Source organism: Taudactylus pleione, unplaced genomic scaffold (assembly GCF_031769625.1).
Source record: "Taudactylus pleione unplaced genomic scaffold, aTauple2 ptg000017l, whole genome shotgun sequence".
In the NCBI taxonomy this organism is placed as follows: domain Eukaryota; kingdom Metazoa; phylum Chordata; class Amphibia; order Anura; family Myobatrachidae; genus Taudactylus; species Taudactylus pleione.
Window position 1 is genome coordinate 15,793,908 of NW_028284419.1, and position 18,878 is coordinate 15,812,785.

Below are 18,878 nucleotides of genomic sequence, written 5' to 3' on the forward strand. Positions count from 1 at the left end.
GGATAATGTTTACAAATGTGCTCTTTTGGGGTGACTAAAAACATAACAGGTTTATTTGGCTAGCTCAGCAAGGACAGCTTAACGGCCCTATAAGGAGGGCTCGGGAAGGGCAAAAAAACTCCAATGGAGCCGCTTAGCCCTGCAATGAAAACTATCCCCAATATTAAGCAATAAAGTATTAATGAATTATACTGGCCGGGAAAGGTGACAGTTAACACACTACATTGTGAACCATAGGGTCTCTAAAACCAGCATATTAGCTTGTGGAAATGGTAAAGTAATATTTGGCAGAGAGGTACTATTGAGCATACCCACCTTTCCCTAGTTCTGCCACAGTGGCAATCTCCATTGACTTCTGGTAAGACTGGTCAAGGGGAAAAGGCTGCTGGACAGTGGAATGAATTTAAAAGTTCAGAGACTGAAGACCATGCCTACCCACTTTAACTATCCCCTCTTTGGGAGCAGCCCGGAGAGAGGATGTACCGGACAGCTTTTCAGGGTGGGTTCTCCACATCATTTCACCAAAATGCCTTGTTTCGCGGTCCGTGAGGAGAAGGCAGGAGTAAACGACTTGAGTTGCTTCATTTTAGCTCTGCGTACAGACCCGAAAGTTCCCCTTATAATCTCCCCGTCCTGCTCACTTCACTAGGAAGTGAGCAGAATACAGGTGCGGTGAGGCCCCCCCTCCCCCCGCCCCCTGGACCGAGGGGCCCTTGTGCAATGCACACCCTGCACCCATTATAAATACGCCTGTCCTATTCCTCTCCCTACCGTAACCCTCCCTCCCTGGTGCCTGAACTAACCTTTCCCTCCCCGCACCCTAAACCTAACCCTCCCCCTAACCCCACTACAGGATTCCGGCGGTCAGGATGCTGGCACCGGGATTCAATCTGGTGTCGGGTTTCCAGCGCTGGAATTCTGTCCGCCGGAATCCCCGCGGTCTGGATATTGACTGCATCCAGTCTGATCAGTCCTCACCCCGCACTGCATATGGGGCCATGGTGTGTGAGATTATATTGTATTGTATTGTTATGTGGCCTCTCTGTGTATCGGGCAGAGACCAATAGTGTGTGTAAGGCTTTATACATAGATCGCCTTTTACATATATCGATATACAGCCTAACACTGCTTCTCACCTCTATGGGGGAATTCAAGATTTTTGCGTTCCGGCGGCCACTAGATGGCGTCCAACGAAATTCAATTGTTGCTCCGTTCGGGCACGTACATCCGTCGGCGCTGACATTTCTGTATACAGCCCCCTGAGCTAGCGAGCAGAAATGACAGAAAAGTGACCCATTTAAGCAGAGGCGGATTTAGACCTCATGGGGCCCTAAGTAAGATACCGATTTGGGGCTCCCCTCCCTCAAACAATCCATAGCACTACATTTTCTTTCCTGGTTTATGCCAGTTACATTACTTGCCATTGATATATAAACAATATAGCCACACTATCTAAGGGGTGTAATAATGGGTATTATAAGGGATGGGGGCGCTGCAAAAGTTTTTTCTTTTCAAGGGGGCATTATAAAATCATATATTATATGTATCTAATATATCGATCTATCTATATATACAATTAGTTCAAGGCGGCACTCTTGGGATTTTATATGTCCCGACAGTGCTGCCTTGAACTAACTGTATATATAGATTCATTATATTCGATACATATAACGTCCCGTTTCAGTCCGGTAGGACTGAAAAGTGGAACTTTACCACTTTTGGGTTTTGTTTATCTTCTTCGTATAAAGGAGCTCATTCAGACCTTCTCGCTATGATGTGAATGCTCGTAGCTGACCGATAGTTGCGATCTGCGCATGCGTATGCATCGCGCGTGCGAGAACCACAGTGAGAGATCGGGAAGCGTTCGCTTGCAGAGCATAAACAGACCAGCAGAATGAGTGACAGAAGAGGCCATTTGTGGGTAGTGACGGGCAGATCACTACTAACGGGGGAGTGGAGGTGCGAATGCAGGCGTGCCTGAGTGTTGCAACGCCGTTTCAGAGGCGTGCATAATTAAAAGACCTCGTCATAGTACACGTCACTTGGTGGGATTACACACTGAAGTGATTGCAGTGCTTGCGGCAGGGTATAGTCAACCTCAAGCGCTGCGATCGCATCCGATGGTGCACGATGTACCAATGTTTTCATGCACTTCCAGGAGATGACGTGCGCAAGTGGGCATTTTATGAATGGCTGGTGGGCATCTGCATACACAGTGATCGCACGCCAAGACATAGTGGACGTGCTAATGGAGTGCGATCGACTGCCTTGCTGGGTGTGCGCTGGATTTGCATACGCAATGAGCGAGCGAACGCATCTAGCAAGAGCTCCAAAGTCCCAAAAGTGCCACCTTGACCTACCTATTGCACACGCAAGTGGCCCCGGTGTAGAAAAATGTTGTATATCAAGGAGTGCCAGCTAATGCCTATGTTATATATCAGGCCTGGCCAACCTGTGGCTCTCCAGCTGTTGGCATGCTGGGACTTGTAGTTTCACAGCTGGAGAGCCACAGGTTGGCCAGGCCTGCTATATATGTAGATGCAATTAGATACATGTATTGGGAGGGGTGTGTGGGTTGTGTTGAAGGGGGACCCAGAAATATCTATGTAACGGGCCCCAAGATTTATGTTGCCGGCCCTGCTCCCGAATCTAAGGGGCCTATGTTCAGGTTGAGTCTCCCATATCCAAATATTCCGAAATGCGGAATATTCGAAATACAGAATTTTTCGAGCACAACAGATTGTGACACCTTTGCTTTCTGATGGTTCAATGTACACAAAAACTTTGTTTAAGGCACAAATTTATTAAAAATATTGTATAAAATTACCTTAAGGTTGGTTTTATAAAAGATGTATATGAAACATAAATGAAATTCATGTATGTACACAAACTTTGTTTGATGAACAAAATTATTAAAAATATTGTATAAAATTACCTGCAGGCGGTGTTATAAGGTGTATATGAAACAAATGTATTCTGTGTTTAAACTTGGGTCTCATCCCCTAGAAATCTCATTATGGTATACAAATATTCTAAAATATGGAAAAATCAGATATCCAAAATACTTCTGGTCCCAAGCATTTTGAATATGGGAGAGTCAACCTGTATTAATATTTGCGGTACTGCCGCGATTTTTAACAGTCCAACCTCGCTGAGAATATTTTCATTTTTAATTAAAATATCCTGGCTATGTGCTACTGGGATCTCGCAGGGACAGCGGTTGCGGTAACCGATGTCCCTGCGAGTTATATCCCCGGCATTTCAGAGAAGTCTTCCACTGAAGTGAAAGACCTCTCCGACGGAAACCGACACTTGTGCACAGGTCTGCCATCAGAAATTCTGGGGCACAGTACTAACAAAAGAGGCAGGGCCCTGCCCCTCCTGGGTATAGGGCAGAGTTTGTCGGAGTTGTGGATAACGTGGGTGAAGCTATATCAGGGGTGCTGCCTAAATTAGTGCGTAAGCCAGGGATGGCTAGGCATGGTGGTGGGGGGTGGAACAGGGCAGGGTAGACTGGACAAGGGGGGACACTGCTCTGGAAATGGTGAACTGGGGTAGCAAAGGGCAAGGAAGGTTGTTTGGACTAGGGGGGGCAAAGAGCAGTAGGGGAGGGGCAGAGATGACAGACAGGCAGGCTGGACATGGGGGAAGGCGCAAGGAAGGCTGGCTGGACTGGGAAGGGAAGATAGGCTGGCTGGACTGAGGGGGTGCAGGGAAGACTGGCTGGACTGAGGGAGGGGCACGGCAGAGAAGGCAGACTGGCTGGACTGGGGGGGCATAGGGAAGGCTGGCTGGACTGGGGAGGCGTAGGGAAGGCTGGCTGGACTAAGGGGGGGGCAGGGAAGGCAGGCTGTCTGGACTAAGGGGGGGGCAAGGAAGGCAGGCTGGCTGGACTGGGGGGAGCAGGGAAGGCAGGCTTGCTGGACTGGGGGAGCAGGGAAGGCTGGCTGGACTAAGGGGGGGCAGGGAAGGCAGGCTGTCTGGACTAAGGGGGGGGCAGGGAAGGCAGACTGGCTGAACTGGGGGGGAGCAGGAAAGGCTGGCTGGCTGAACTGGGGGGCAACAGTGCAGGGAAGGCTGGCTGGACAAGAGAACCCCCACAGGGCAGGATCAGCAAACCTGCTTACCTGTTCTTACCTTACCTGCCCTTACCTGTCCTGAGAGAAGGTGGCCCGGCTGGCAGCGACGAGGAATGCATCGGGCGGACTGTCACATATCAACCATGGACTGGAGCCGGGAGCGAGCTGTGATTATCTCACGGAACGGCAGCCAATCAAGAGCAGCAGCTCCTGATCAGCCAATCAGGAGCGGTCGCTCCTGATTGGCTGATCAGGAGCAGCTGTTCCTGCTTGGCTCCCGTTCCGTGAGCCAATCACAGCTCGCGGCCGGCTCCAGTCCATATTTGATATGTCACTGCGCTGATGAGATGATCTTTCTCCCTGCCTGCCGCCGCCTGATACATATCTCGTCGCTCTCTGCCGGGCCACCTCTCTCTCCGGCCCCGGTACTAGAGTCCCGGCAGTCCCCCCCTGATAGCGGCCCTGCTTGTGCAGTTTCTGCATGATTTTATGTAAAAAAATGGCTTGATACATAGACTCCCTAAATTGCTCTGCACATTTTATACCTGCACCACCTGCAGTGCAACATGTTTTTTTTTTACTACCAACTCAGAATCAGCCCCAAAGTGCATATAGTAAGTCAATGAGTATATATCCACAAACATTTACCACTCTTAGGGGTATATTTACTAAAGTGAGAGTTTTTAGAAGTGGAGATGTTGCCCATAGCAACCAATCAGATGCTACTTAACATTTATCTAGCACTTTCTAGAAGATAATACCTAGAATCCGATTAGTTGCCAACGGCAACAACTCCACTTCTAAAAACGCTCACTTTAGTAAATTTACCCCTTAAAGTCTGGCTCAGTGGACGATTCTGACTAGCGTGGTGTGCAAACTCAAAGCCCGTCCGTGGAGAACTTCAGTGCTGATAAAAGGAGATCCGCACCTCCAAATGCCTTAAGTTTCAGTTGGCATATCGCTGGGAATTGTACTGTTGAATGAGAAAGCCCCTGCTAGCTTTAGGGGCGAGAGGAGTCAGTGGTATCCCCCAGTTGTCACCTTTGTGGTTAAGACGTCTATGCGCTGATGTCCGATTGCCTAGGACACTCATGACTTATTTATTCAGCAGTACGATTCCAGACACGCTGCTATTAAACACTGTTGAAACCTACTGACGGTTGGCTCTAATCTGTATACCTGAGGCTGCGTCCAGCCAAGCTGTGTCACAACCCCACCAAGTCTGATATTTTCATGGGGTGAGCATCACTCTTGATTCTGCCTATTACCGGGTCATTTATAACTGGTCACCCTCTCGGGACAGAGACTTTATTTTGGAGTGAGTAATCATTTGGCTGCATATACGACTAACTTTGTCATTATACAGTACCTGGCACTTGTGAATTTTACACAGCATATATAAGTGGACGGAATCAGGTTATTAAGTCTGGACATTCCATCGGCAAAAGGATGTAAGAGTCCCATTGAGACTATATATTTATAATTCATTTCAGTTGATTGATGAACAACTATTGGAGATTTAACGATGTTTTAAATACATAATGTGCAATGTTCTTAACTAATTGTTATAACAGTGATATCAGATTAAAAATTTATATTTATTTATGATCGAGCCCTGACAATATTCTTTTTCTGCCATCTCACAAATACATGTTTTTATACTAGCGCAGGGTCCTGTTAGTTCCTGTATAATAAAAATTAAATATATGTACAGGTAAAAGACAAAGGACATCATTCAGAGTCGGTCGTAGCGGCCGCATGGTCATACGGCCAACGACCACAAAATCCGATTGTACGGCAGGGCGATCGCAAACAAAGTGACTCCCATTCGTTAGCACTGCACCTCCTCTAGCTACCGACTGATCTGAACGAACGAATGAGTCAATCGTAGTCAGGCGCTGTGAGTCGCTGTATGCTAATTATGTTCTGATGTTTGCGGCCGTATGTGCTGTTTTGATGGTCACATGCCATGTTTACATGGACTATCGATCAGCTTGTTATTAGCTTGATGACAATTATCTAATTAAGTGTTTAACTCTTGCTGTTCTTTAAAACGAGTTTTTTATCATGTGTCAATAAACTTTATTGTTCATTTCGTGGGTGTTTTCTCCGTTCTCTTTTTTTTCACACAATTTAAAAAACAAAGTAAGGTTTATTATCTGTGAATGTACTTTTGCTAATTGTGTTAACTTTAAAAATGCATGTGCATTTTGCGTTAGGCTCATTTGCACTCTTATGTTTGCAATTGCACACTGCGTGTTTTAGCCAATCAAATCTGACCTTATTTTTTGGGGCACATGATTAAAGGATTGGCCAATAGTGTTTTTTTTGGGAAACTGAGTAAATATTTTAGCCAATCATCTTTTTTTTAGCCCATGTATATTTCATGTTTTCTGAAAATTCGGCCATTGCCATCATGAGAGCCGCAGCCTTTACCAGGAGAGAATTATTGATTCTCGTCCAGATCATGCGGATTACGACCGCACAGCCGCCCATTTCCAACCGCTTAAAGCAGGCGGCCTATGCGGAGGTGAGGCGAGCCCTAAGAAGTGCGGGATACAGGCGCAATATAGCGCAATTAGAGAGGCGCTGGTCAGACCTGCGCCGCCGGTCGCCTGTCCTTTTGCGGAATTTGCAGGCGCGACTACGCAGACGTAAGTATGCATTTGTATAAATGTAATAATTATTGGACTGTTAAAAATGTATGTTCCTTTTAAAATCTTTTAGTTAATGTTAAAAAACCCTCCTGTATGTTGTCCCTATTGTCCTGAATGTGTAAAGTATACTTGTATTGTGTAGCCGAAATAGAAAACTAAACTTTGTTTTTTTTTTTAATATCTTTAAATTTTAGAAACATGGAGACAGAGAAGGGCACGCAGAATTGGAGGAAATGCAGGTCCCAACCTGCAGCCCTCACCCTCACCTTCCCCATCCGCTCAACCCAGCCCTCCCTCCCCACCACCATACTCCCCCAGTAACCCTCCCTCCCTCTTCCAATCCTCTGAGTATTCCTCCCTCCCCTGCCCACTCATCCCAAATATCCACTCCCGTGGCCGAGTCCACATCCCAAATATCCCCTCCCTTTGATCTTTGCCATTCCATTTCACCCCCCAACATTCACCCAACTCCAAATTACTCCCCATCTCCAACACCATCTCCTGCACCATCTACATCGGGGGTTTTGCTTCAACAGTCTGATGGTATGTGTTTTTTTTGTTTGTTTGTTTTTTTGTCTTTGGTGTTGTCGTTATCCATTTTTTGTAAACATTTTTGGGCGTTGTTTTTTTTTTGTTTAATTTCAGTATGGGTGTCAAAATCACTGTGCAGTAATTCTGTTATTCAAAATTTCGAGCTTATGTTTTGTGCCTGGGCCTATTTTTGTTTTGGGGAGCCCAAAAATTTATGCCTTTTGGGTTTTCAAAATTTTTTTGTAAAAAATGATTACATTTGGAAAAGTATTTTATATTTAAAACAAACATGTCACAGAACTTGGCAAGGTGTTAGGAACCAGACTACCCTTGTTAATGTTGTGTACACTGTGTGTAAAATGTACTAAGATGTAACTTCATTAGGAAAAGTGATGTTTGCCATAGCAAACAAACACATTGTCTTTTTGGATTATCAAGAACATTCTAGAAGTGAATATGTGCATTGTGTTTTAAGGATATGGCCATCATGACTTAAGAATACACCTCCCATTATTTTTTACAGCATCATAGAGGTTTTTGGCTTATGCCACATAGTTAGGGTTTCCAATGGTTTTTACACCATAAAAGTATCAACATATTAATTATGTTGTGTGGATGAAACTTTCAAACACACCCTAACATCATTGTGTTTAACCACTTTTTGGGACATTGGCTAATGTGTAATGTTCAAATGTTGGTAATTTTTCATAAATTTAAAAACTAAAAAAAATTGTTTATGACCACAGATCTAACCCACATCCTGGTGCAAATTAGGGAGGAGTTGAGATCATCAAGTGGCCATTTATTGGAGGCCTACTGCTGCCTCCAACGTATTGTGGGGAGTTTGGAACAATTTTTGTTTCTGTTTATAATCTTTGTCGATTTTCAAAATTATTATCTTACATTAAAGTTTTTGTTGCAAAAACATTTGTCCTCTATTTTTTAAACAAATTAAAGGGTGTAATTCAGCATTTAAAATACTTTGTGAACAAAGCTGGGTGCCTTTCCATAGTGTAACAAATTCAAAAATGTTTTGGTAAACCTTAAGAAAATTTGCAGTAATGTTGTTGAAAAGTTTTGTTTGGGTTTGGCGTACATTATCCACATCAAAATGGCTTTCCTAAAAAAAATAACAACAACCATTTTTTTTTAGGAAACAATTTTATTAACTAACAAACGTGTTGCCAACATGCTTTTACTCGTAAAAAGCATTTAATCACAGAATCACACATAAAAAATGTCCACAGGGTTTTTCCAAATAAAATATCTGGCTTACTCAGACATAAACAACAATAGTAAAAAACACACAGACAATTTTGAGTGAAAAATACAACATAATAAAAGAAAAGGCAAATTAACTAAACATGTTGGGGTATATCCGGTCCAAATTTGTTAGTTGTCCCAAAACAGTACAGGGTATTGCCAATGGGTTCCATTACTTTTGCAGTTTTGGAAAGTGTCTGGATTTTGGTGGAAGAAAAAGAAAACCAAAAATTAGGTACACCTTAAAATACATTTGCTCGAAGTGTAAAAAACAAACTAATTGTAAAAATTATTACCTAAAAAATCGAGAAACAACAGATTCGCGTCTGGCCCCCCCCCGACAGCATCACAACACCTTCCTCCGGGGAGGGCATCCTCGGGCAAGGCATCCTCTGGCTGCATGAGTACTCGACTCCTTATTGCAATGTTGTGTAAAATCCCACATAGGACCACAATGTGAAAAACCATATCCGGCGAGTACATGAGGGCACCACCAGAGTGATGGAGAGACCGGAACCGGCCCTTTAAAAGGCCGATACAGCACTCCACCACCTGCCTGGTGGCAGTAAACACGGCATTATATAGAGTTTGGGGCCCTGGTGTGGGATTCAAATAAGGAGTCAGCAGCCAGGGTGTGCAAGGATATCCACTGTCACCTGATGGAAATGGAACACCAAAAGATACATAAATTGACCATGAAAACATGTTGACACTATTACTATAGCTACATCCTTGATTTATACTTACCAAGAAGCCACGCCTCCCCAGCTTGCAGTGTGCTTAATTTTGGCCAAATCCCTGAATGCTGGATCATGTACGCATCATGGCTGCAGCCTGGAAATTTGGCATTCAGGGAGAGGATCCGGAGGGAGGCATCACATAGCACCATTACATTGAGCAAATGGAAATGTTTTCGGTTCCTATATCTTTGTTCCCTGCATGCAGGGGGCTGAAGTGCTATGTGAGTGCCATCCACTACCCCTATGACATGTGGAAAGCCTGCAATCTCAAAAAACTTCTGCTTTACCACATCAAGGGCTTCCGTATCCAAAGGCATATAATAAAATGTGCTATGTGATTAAAGAATGCATCTAGCATACGCCTTAGGATCCGTGAAAATGAGGGCTGGGAGAGTCCACCCACCAGCCCCACAGTGGTTTGGAAGGACCCTGAGGCGCAGAAATGTAACCGCCAACAACTGTGTAAGTGGTGAGATTGCTGTTGGAATGTGAATCTGACTTCTTTATTATTGCAAGAGTGTCTAGGATAATATTTGGAGGCAGGCGATAAGTGGTTACAACCACATCATCAGGCATTCCAAAAAGGGTGACACGTGTTCTATATATCTTGGCCCTTGCACGCCTCCTATGCCTATGCCTAGGAGGAGGCTGAGGAAGGTTTGTGGGGGGGCAACATGGCAACTATTAGCTGACCCACTTCGCTCTGTAAATTTAAAAAAAAAAACCCAAAATTTTGTCAGAATGATTTTTGAATATTTTCCACAAAATACTTAGCTTGGTAATAATGGTGCATATTCTTACACGGTCGGGCAGTGCCATCTTCTGGAATCCCTACAGGTGTATTTGGTGTACGCTTTTGTTTTTGGTGGAAGAAAAAGAAAATAATATTATATTTTGTAAAATCCAATTTTAAAAATATCTAATTTATCTTTATCTAATTTTAAAAATGTTGTATGTGCTGGGAATCCAATTCCACCACTAGAGGAGGAGGAGGCGGGCCCAAGCAGGCCAAAGCCAAGAAACCCTCCGTTTTCACGGATCGAGCTTGAGACATTGGTGACCATGACAATGGAGAACCTTGTCCATGCCCCAAGAAATATGGGGGCTGGAGCCAAAGACAGGATTTGGGAGGAGATATTCAGGGCTGTTAATGCTGTGGGTACAACCCACAGAACCATGAAAGTCGTTAAAAAACGGTAAGAAAATGATATTGAGAGTGTACTGAAGTCAAAAGCGAGATCTTATTCTAAAAAACTAACCCTTAAAAAATGCAAAATCACGTTGTCAGCTGGACTGATTTTAAGTACCAACTGAAGAGGAAGCTACGGAGTACGGTGGACCATGCTGCGGGGACAGGTGGTGGTCCCATCCCTGAGGTGCTGACCTTGACGAGGTTGGAGACGTGTGATGGAAGAGATAGTCGGCGTATCCACTATGGACACTGACATGGCCGACTTCAAAGCTCCACATGTGCAAGAATGTAAATATTTTGAAGACTCAAAAAAGTATACAGCTAAAACGTGTATGCGTTTTTTTTTAAATGAAAAATACTAATGTTTTGTTTATCTTTTTTTTCCAGACTCAGAGGAGGTAGTGCCTGCTCCTGAGGTCTGGTCTGGGTCCAGCACAGATGGAGACTCTGCAGGGGAGGATCCAAGTACTCCATCTGGGGACCCAGTGGAGTCTACTCCAGGGCAACCATCAGACCCTGATGGCCCTGGTGACCATTGCTGGGGCCCTAGATCGTTTGGCCAATACCCAGGAGCAGGCAAACCCACCTGCCATGATGGAGCGAGACTCCCTTCCTCCCAGGACCACCACCTCTGGCAGCCCAACAGCCACCCCCGCAAGTATGGAGAGCCCTATGCCTAGGCCAGAGGAAATCCCATCTACCTCTGGCCAGGCCAGTCAGCATGTTACACGCCAGTCGGCTGTCTGTAGCTTACTCTTCCTCCGAGCTGGCCAAAACGACGAAAGTAGCCCTGGATATCTCCTCCCTCACCTGTTGTCCAGTGCCCATATTTCTGGTCACCAATGTCTCAAGCTCTTTTTTTTTTATTATTATTTAAATTATATCCAATGTTGCCCTAACAATTGTTAGTTAAATTGTGCTGAAAGGCGAATTTCCAAAAAATTTTGAACAAAAATGTCTATATTTAACTATATCAATGTATACAAGGTTTAAAAAGTATGGTAAGGCTGCAACGCAAAACACAATGCTAGATGTTTAAAAAACTGTTTTCCAAAAATTAGTTAAAAAAGCACAAATAAACATTTGTGTTACGAATTCAGTAATGCACACGCAAGTGAAAACAGTTACAAGGTAATTAGCAGTGTTAATAGTTACAATGCAGCAATCTGAGCTGCTTGGTTTGTGTGGTTCCAATTAGAAACATCGCAAGTAACATCGGAGTAACGATTATACTGTTGTGGCTTACGGACGCTTCTTGCCTACCTTACCGTGGACGATCATCCTGTTCGTAGAGTGACGTTTTCATGCATCCGCAATTCTTGGTCGTACGAAGCAGATAATTTATGCACTCCCCTAAACCACCTGGAAACGCTGAAGAACGCCTCCGTTTGCAGATCACCACCCCCGTATACTCCCACAAACGTTCTTTCCTGTCAATCAACTTTAGCTATCCACTTCCGTGTCGGAAGCCCTACGACCGACAGAATTTTTCATCGGTAGAGCTCGTACACACATGTGCACAGCTAGCCGTGCGCAGGCGCAGAAAGAAAAACATCGGATGCGTACGACCGAGCGGCCGCTACGACCAACTCTGAATGAGGTCCAAAGTGCCATCTATATCTAGCATCCAAAAAAAAAGGCAGTCAACCTCAATTCTAGACTAAAACTTTTTGAAAAAACAACCAACCACTGATATGGCTTAAAAACAGAATTGCAATACCAAAACATATTTCAAAAGCATGAGCGCCTAAATCAGCTTCATAAATTGTATTCCCGGGGGTAAACAAACATAAAAAAATACATTTATTTTGAAAGTGCATGTTACGTGAAAAAAATATCTGAATGTATCAAAATGCAGAATGTAAACATTCTCTGATTTATTCAAGTTGTCAGTAAAGAAATAGACTGTGCTATTATAGAGCATTTTACTCTCTTTATTCAGAGGACAACATTTTATAATGTAAATGTTGCCGACAGCCAATGCAAAGATCTGGAAGCTGATCTGAATTTGTCCTCAAGGTCATAAACTGTATCACTGTTGTGGAAGTTAAGAACAATCTAATCTGGACATTTGTTTTTACTGCATCGTGTCTTTATTCGGTTTCATTCTTGTTTCTTTTATAGGAAAGTATTTCTTTTTATAAATAAAGGAAATTAACATTATATAATATCAAACATCAGGGGTTCAATCCTATTAGCCGCGAAGGGGGCAAATTGCCGTTGCAACGGCGTAGAAGCGCCGGTAACGGCATTGCAACTCGCTCTCCCCACGGCGCGATCTCACCCCAGACTCACACATTTATTGTGTGCAGCCCTATGGGGCTGTGAACAAAGGTTTGCGAGATCAGCGGTAACATACATGCGGCATACACCCGTACACTCGCGCCACAGAGAGACTCGCGGCTAATTGGAATAGTCCCTATTGTCTTGCAAAACCTCAGTTTTCATGCAATCATTTTCAGCCACTAATTGTGTATTTCACTAGGGTTAACTGCAACAAATTAGATCACACCGCTGATACAGTAGGTCAGTGCTTCCCAAACTCTGTCCTCAAGGAACCCCAACGGTCCAGGTTTAAAGGATATCCATGATTGTCCACAGGTGAATTAATTAGTTCCTCAGTCATTTTGATTGAACTATCTGTGCTCAGCCAAGAAAATCCTTAAAACCTGGACTGTTAAGATGCCTTGAGGACTGCGTTTGGGAACCACAGCAGTAGGTGGTGACCTGTATGTTACACTTCACACCCCATACAGTACATCCTTATGTGATATGAGAGTAGTAAAGACAATATAGGAGCTCAAACAAATTTCCAATGTAATATACAGAACAAATACACAGTAATGTGAGAAGATGCAGTTCTAAGGGCCTGATTCAGACCCTCTCGCGAGCGCTGAGCGCTCGCAAGCGGGTCGATGTTGGCCCAGTGAGCATGCGCACGATGGAGGCGGCTCCGTCGTGCGCATGCGCGAGACCCGGATAGCGACTGGCAAGCCGTCGCTCCGGGTCTCGCTACAAAGGGGGCGTGCTGTCGATGTTGAGTGACAGCACGCCCCCTCTGTGGGTGTGCCGTGGGCGTAGCTGCCCAGATGGAGGTGTTCCCATGGGAACGCCTACCATCTAGGGCCGTCCCCACTGACATCACAAGAGTCCACTGGGACTTGCAGCAACGAGACCCTACCACAAGGGTCTTGTTGCAAGTCCGATGGTCGCGATGGTCTTGACCATCGCGACCATCATCCTGCCCGCTCGCACTCGCTGTCGGTGGTCACCCATAGCTATGCGAGTGGCTAGGAGGCCGCACTAAAAATACAATAGGCGGGCACTGATTTAGAGCGAGCGCTCTGAATCAGGCCCTAAGTGTGTACATCAGAACTGCACACATATAAATGCTTGCATGCCTGGAGAGGCAGAACAGTGCCAGGCAAATGTAGGACAAGCACAGTAATGGTGTGTTCACATTAGGGGTGTGCACCGGCCACTTTTCGTATTTTGTGTTTTGGTTTTGGATCTGGATCTTTCTTCGTGTTTTGGATCTGGATTGGTTTTGCCAAAACCACCATTCCGTGTTTTGGGTTCTGGGTTTTGTGTTTTGGATCTGTATTTTTTTTTAAAAAAGCATAAAAACAGCTAAAATCACAGAATTTGAAGGTTTTTCTGCCCCTATGCTATTATTAACCTCAATAACCTTAATTTCCACTCATTTCCAGTCTATTCTGAACACCTCACACCTCACAATAGTGTTTTTATGTCCAAAAGGTTGCACCGAGGTAGCTGGATGACTATGCTAAGCGACACAAGTGGGCGGCACAAACACGTGACCCATCTAGGCGTGATACTGCAGTGGCAGACAGGATGGCAGTTTGAAAAACTAGGCCCCAAACTGTACATAATGCAAAGAAAAAAAAGAGGTGCAAGATGGAATTGTCCTTGGGCCCTCCCACCCACCCTTATGTTGTATAAACAGGACATGCACACTTTAACAAACCAATCATTTCAGCGCCAGGGTCTGCCACACAACTGTGGCTGAAATGATTGGTTCGTTTGGGCCCCCACAAAACAAGCTGGCAATTAATCTGTCCCTGCACAAACTGGCTCTACGGAGGCAAGATGTCATCCTCATCCACCGATTCCTCACCCTCTTCAGTGTTGTGTACATCCTCATCCTCACAGAGTATTAACTCGTCCCCACTGGAATCCACCACCACAGGTCCCTCTGTACGTTCTGGAGGTTGGTCTCCCTGGAAGAGCTGATAATACATTTTGATGAACATCATCTTCTCCACATTCTGTGGAAGCAACCTCCTAAGCCTTTCGCTGACAAGGTTCCCGGCTGCACTAAACACTCTTTCGGAGTACACACTGGAGGGGGGGCAACTCAGGTAAAATAGAGCCAGTTTGTACAGGGGCCTCCAAATTGCCTCTTTTTCCTGCCAGTACAGGTACGGACTGTCTGACATGCCTACTTGGATGCTGTCACCGATGTAATCCTCCACCATTCTGTCAATGGTGACAGTATCATATGCAGTGACAGTAGACATGTCAGAAATTGTTGCCAGGTCCTTCAGTCCGGACCAGATGTCCAAACTTGGTCCTGCCTGCCCTGCATCACCGCCAGCGGGTTGCTTAGGATACCTAAGTTTTTTCCTGGCAGCCCCAGTTGCGGGAGAAAATGAAGAAGGAGCTGTTGACGTGTCACGTTCTGCTTCAGCTGACAGTGTTTTCACCAGCAGGTCTTTGCACCTCTGCAGGCTTGTGTCGGCCGGAAAGAGAGACACCACATAGGCTTTAAACCTAGGATCGAGGACGGTGGCCAAAATGTAGTGGTCTGATTTCAACAGATTGACCACCCTGGAATCCTGGCAAAGCGAATGAAGGGCTTCATCCACAAGTCCCACATGCCGAGCGGAATCGCTCAGTCTTAGCTCCTCCTTCACTTTCTCCAACTGCTTCTGCAAAAGCCTGATGAGGGGAATGACCTGACTCAAGCTGGCAGTGTCTGAACTGACTTCACGTGTGGCAAGTTCGAAGGGCTGGAGAACCTTGCACAGCACGGAAATCATTCTCCACTGCGCTTGAGTCAGGTGCATACCCCCTCCTTTGCCTATGTCATAGGTGGATGTATAGGCTTGTATGGCCTTTTGCTGCTCCTCCATCCTCTGAAGCATATAGAGGGTTGAGTTCCACCGCGTCACAACCTCTTGCTTCAGGTGATGGCGGGGAAGGTTCAAGAGTGTTTGCTGGCGCTCCAGTCTTCGCCACGCAGTCGCTGAATAGCGAAAGTGGCCAGAAATTTTTCGGGCAACCCAAAGCGTCTCCTGCACGCCCCTGTCGCTTTTCAGAAAATTCTGCACCACCAAGTTTATTGTGTGAGCAAAACATGGGACGTGCTGGAATTTGCCCAGATGTAATGCCCGCACAATATTGGTGGCGTTGTCAGATATCACAAATCCCCAGGAGAGTCTAAGTGGGGTAAGCCACTGGGCGATGATTTCCCTCAGTTTCTCTAAGAGGTTGTCGGCGGTGTGCCTCTTACTGAAACCGGTGATACACAGCGTAGCCTGCCTTGGAACAAGCTGGCGTTTCTGAGATGCTGCTACTGGTGACACTGCTGCTGTTGCTGCGTAAGGTGATACATCTACCCAGTTGGCTGTCACAGTCATATAGTCCTTAGTCTGCCCTGTTCCACTTGTCCACATGTCCGTGGTTAAGTGGACATTGGGTACAACGGCATTTTTCAGGACACTGAGGACACTTTTTTTGACGTTTCTGTGCAGTCTCGGTATCGCCTGCCTAGTGAAGTGGAATTTAGACGGGATTTGGAACCGGGGACACACTACCTCCATCAATTGTCTAAATCCCACTGCACTAATGGCGGATACCGGACGCACATCTAACACCAACATAGCAGTCAAGGCCTCAGTTATACGTTTTGCTTCAGGATGACTGCTGTCGTACTTCATCCTCCTCGCTAAGGACTGTTGGAGGGTCAATTGTTTAGTAAAAGTAGTGGTGTTCCTACTTCCTCTCTGGGATGATGAACGACTCCCAGCAGCAGCAACAGCAGCAGCGGCAGCAGTAGGCGTAGCAATGCAGGATCATCCGGAGGAATCCCGGATAGGAGAGTCAGTCATGCCAGTGACATGGCCTGCAGGACTACTTCCGATCCTGAAATTGAAATTGACGAGGAGGGAGTTGATGGTGTGGTTTGCAGGCGCTTGGATACAACAGGACAACGGGATTTAGGTGTCCCTGGACTGCTTACGGTCTTAGCCAAAGTTTCTAAACTTGACAGTAACTTATTATGAACACGCTGCAGGTGCCGTATAATGGAGGATGTTCCTAGGTGGTTAACGTCCCTACCCCTACTTATTCCACCTTTAAATATGGTACATATGGCAAGACAGTTGTTGTCCGGATTTGGATAGAAATATTGCCAGACCAAAGAGGTGGAATGTTTGGTCTTCTGCCCAGGCATGACCGTGATGGGCTTTTTCATCCCACTGACAACTGTCTCTCCCGGAGCCTGATTTAAACAAACCACATCACCATCAGAATCCTCCTCGCCAACTTCCTCCTCAGCGCCAGCTACACCAGTATCCTCATCCTGTTGTACTTCAACAGTGACATCTTCAATTTGCATATCAGCAAGTGGACTGTGGGTGCTCCTTTCAGCACTTGCAGGGGGTGTGCAAATGGTGGAAAGAGCCACCTCTTCCCGTCCAGTGCTGGGAAGGTCAGGCATCGCAACCACCACCGCACTTGGACTCTCCTTGGGGATTTGTGATATCTTCTTAGAAAGCACAGTTCTTCGCTGTGCTTTTGCCAGCTTAACTCTTTTAATTTTTTAGTGGGAGGAGGGCTTCCATCGTCATGTGAAGCTGAACCACTAGTCATGAACATACTAGGGATCGACCTTAGCCGTTCCTTGCCACTCCGTGTCGTAAATGGCATATTGGCAAGTTTACGTTTCTCTTCAGATGATTTAAATGTTTTTTTCAAGGTCATTTTCCTGAACTTTGTCATTTGGGATTGTATGTGCCCTCTACTATGACATTGGGCATCGGCCTTGGCAGACGACATTAATGGCATGTTATCGTCTATGTCATGACTAGTGGCAGCAGCTTCAGCACTAGGAGGAAGTGGTTCTTGATCTTTCTCTATTTTATTTTTATCGGAGAAAGTTTGGTCCCCCATTTATGTTATATCGATTTGATATATACGTGCGGCTAAACACAGAAAATATTTTTTTATTTTTGCTGGAGAGTAGTGCACTTTGTGGGTTACACCACCCTTTAAGAAATGAGCCAGCCGGCTCTTTACTTATGGGACACAGGCGCACGCTTTGCGCTACTTTGTTGATGCACGTGCGGCTACTGCGCACACAATTCACAAACACAGAAAATATTTTTTTTTTTGGTTTGGAGTGTACTTTGGGGGTTACAGCACCCTTTAACGGTCAAGCCAGCCGGCCCTTTAATTATGACACAGGCGCACGCTTGGCACTACTTTGTTGATGCACGTGCGGCTACTGCGCACACAATTCACAAACACAGAAAATATATATTTTTTTGGTTTGGAGTGTACTTTGGGGGTTACAGCACCCTTTAACGGTCAAGCCAGCCGGCCCTTTACTTATGACACAGGCGCACGCTTGGCACTACTTTGTTGATGCATGTGCGGCTACTGCGCACACAATTCACAAACACAGAAAATATTTTTTTTTTTGGTTTGGACTGGAGTGTAATTTGGGGATTACAGCACCCTTTAACGGTCAAGCCAGCCGGCCCTTTACTTATGACACAGGCGCACGCTTGGCACTACTTTGTTGATGCACGTGCGGCTACTGCGCACACAATTCACAAACACAGAAAATATATATTTTTTTGGTTTGGACTGGAGTGTACTTTGGGGGTTACAGCACCCTTTAACGGTCAAGCCAGCCGGCCCTTTAGTTATGACACAGGCGCACGCTTGGCACTACTTTGTTGATGCACGTGCGGCTACTGCGCACACAATTCACAAACACAGAAAAAATATTATTTTTTTAGCACTTGGGGGGAGCACCCCTGATGGACAGAGCACCCCCTGGACAACACTACAGAACCCCTTTAGGACTGGGACACTGCACAGGACTTTGGAGTGGACACAGCCCCTATGGAGAACTGACTGCACAACACAGTCCAGCCAGCCCCTATGGACTTTGAAGTAGTGGACACAGCCCCTATTAACAGCAGCACAGCACAACACAGCCAGCCCCTATGGACTTTGAAGTAGTGGACACAGCCCCTATGGACAACAGCAGCACAGCACAGCACAACACTACTCTGCACTACACTACACTACACTACACAGCCCAGCCAGCCCTAACTCCCACCCTCCCTCTTCACTGTCCACTGCCGAGTGAGAAAATGGC

The 18,878-nt window shown here is 45.6% G+C and overlaps 1 protein-coding gene across 1 annotated transcript in view; it reads right to left on the reverse strand.

Moving 5' to 3' along the window:
- Nucleotides 1-18,878, reverse strand: part of LOC148540826 (uncharacterized) — a 634,690-nt gene that overhangs the window by 569,377 nt on the left and 46,435 nt on the right. The window lies entirely within an intron of this gene.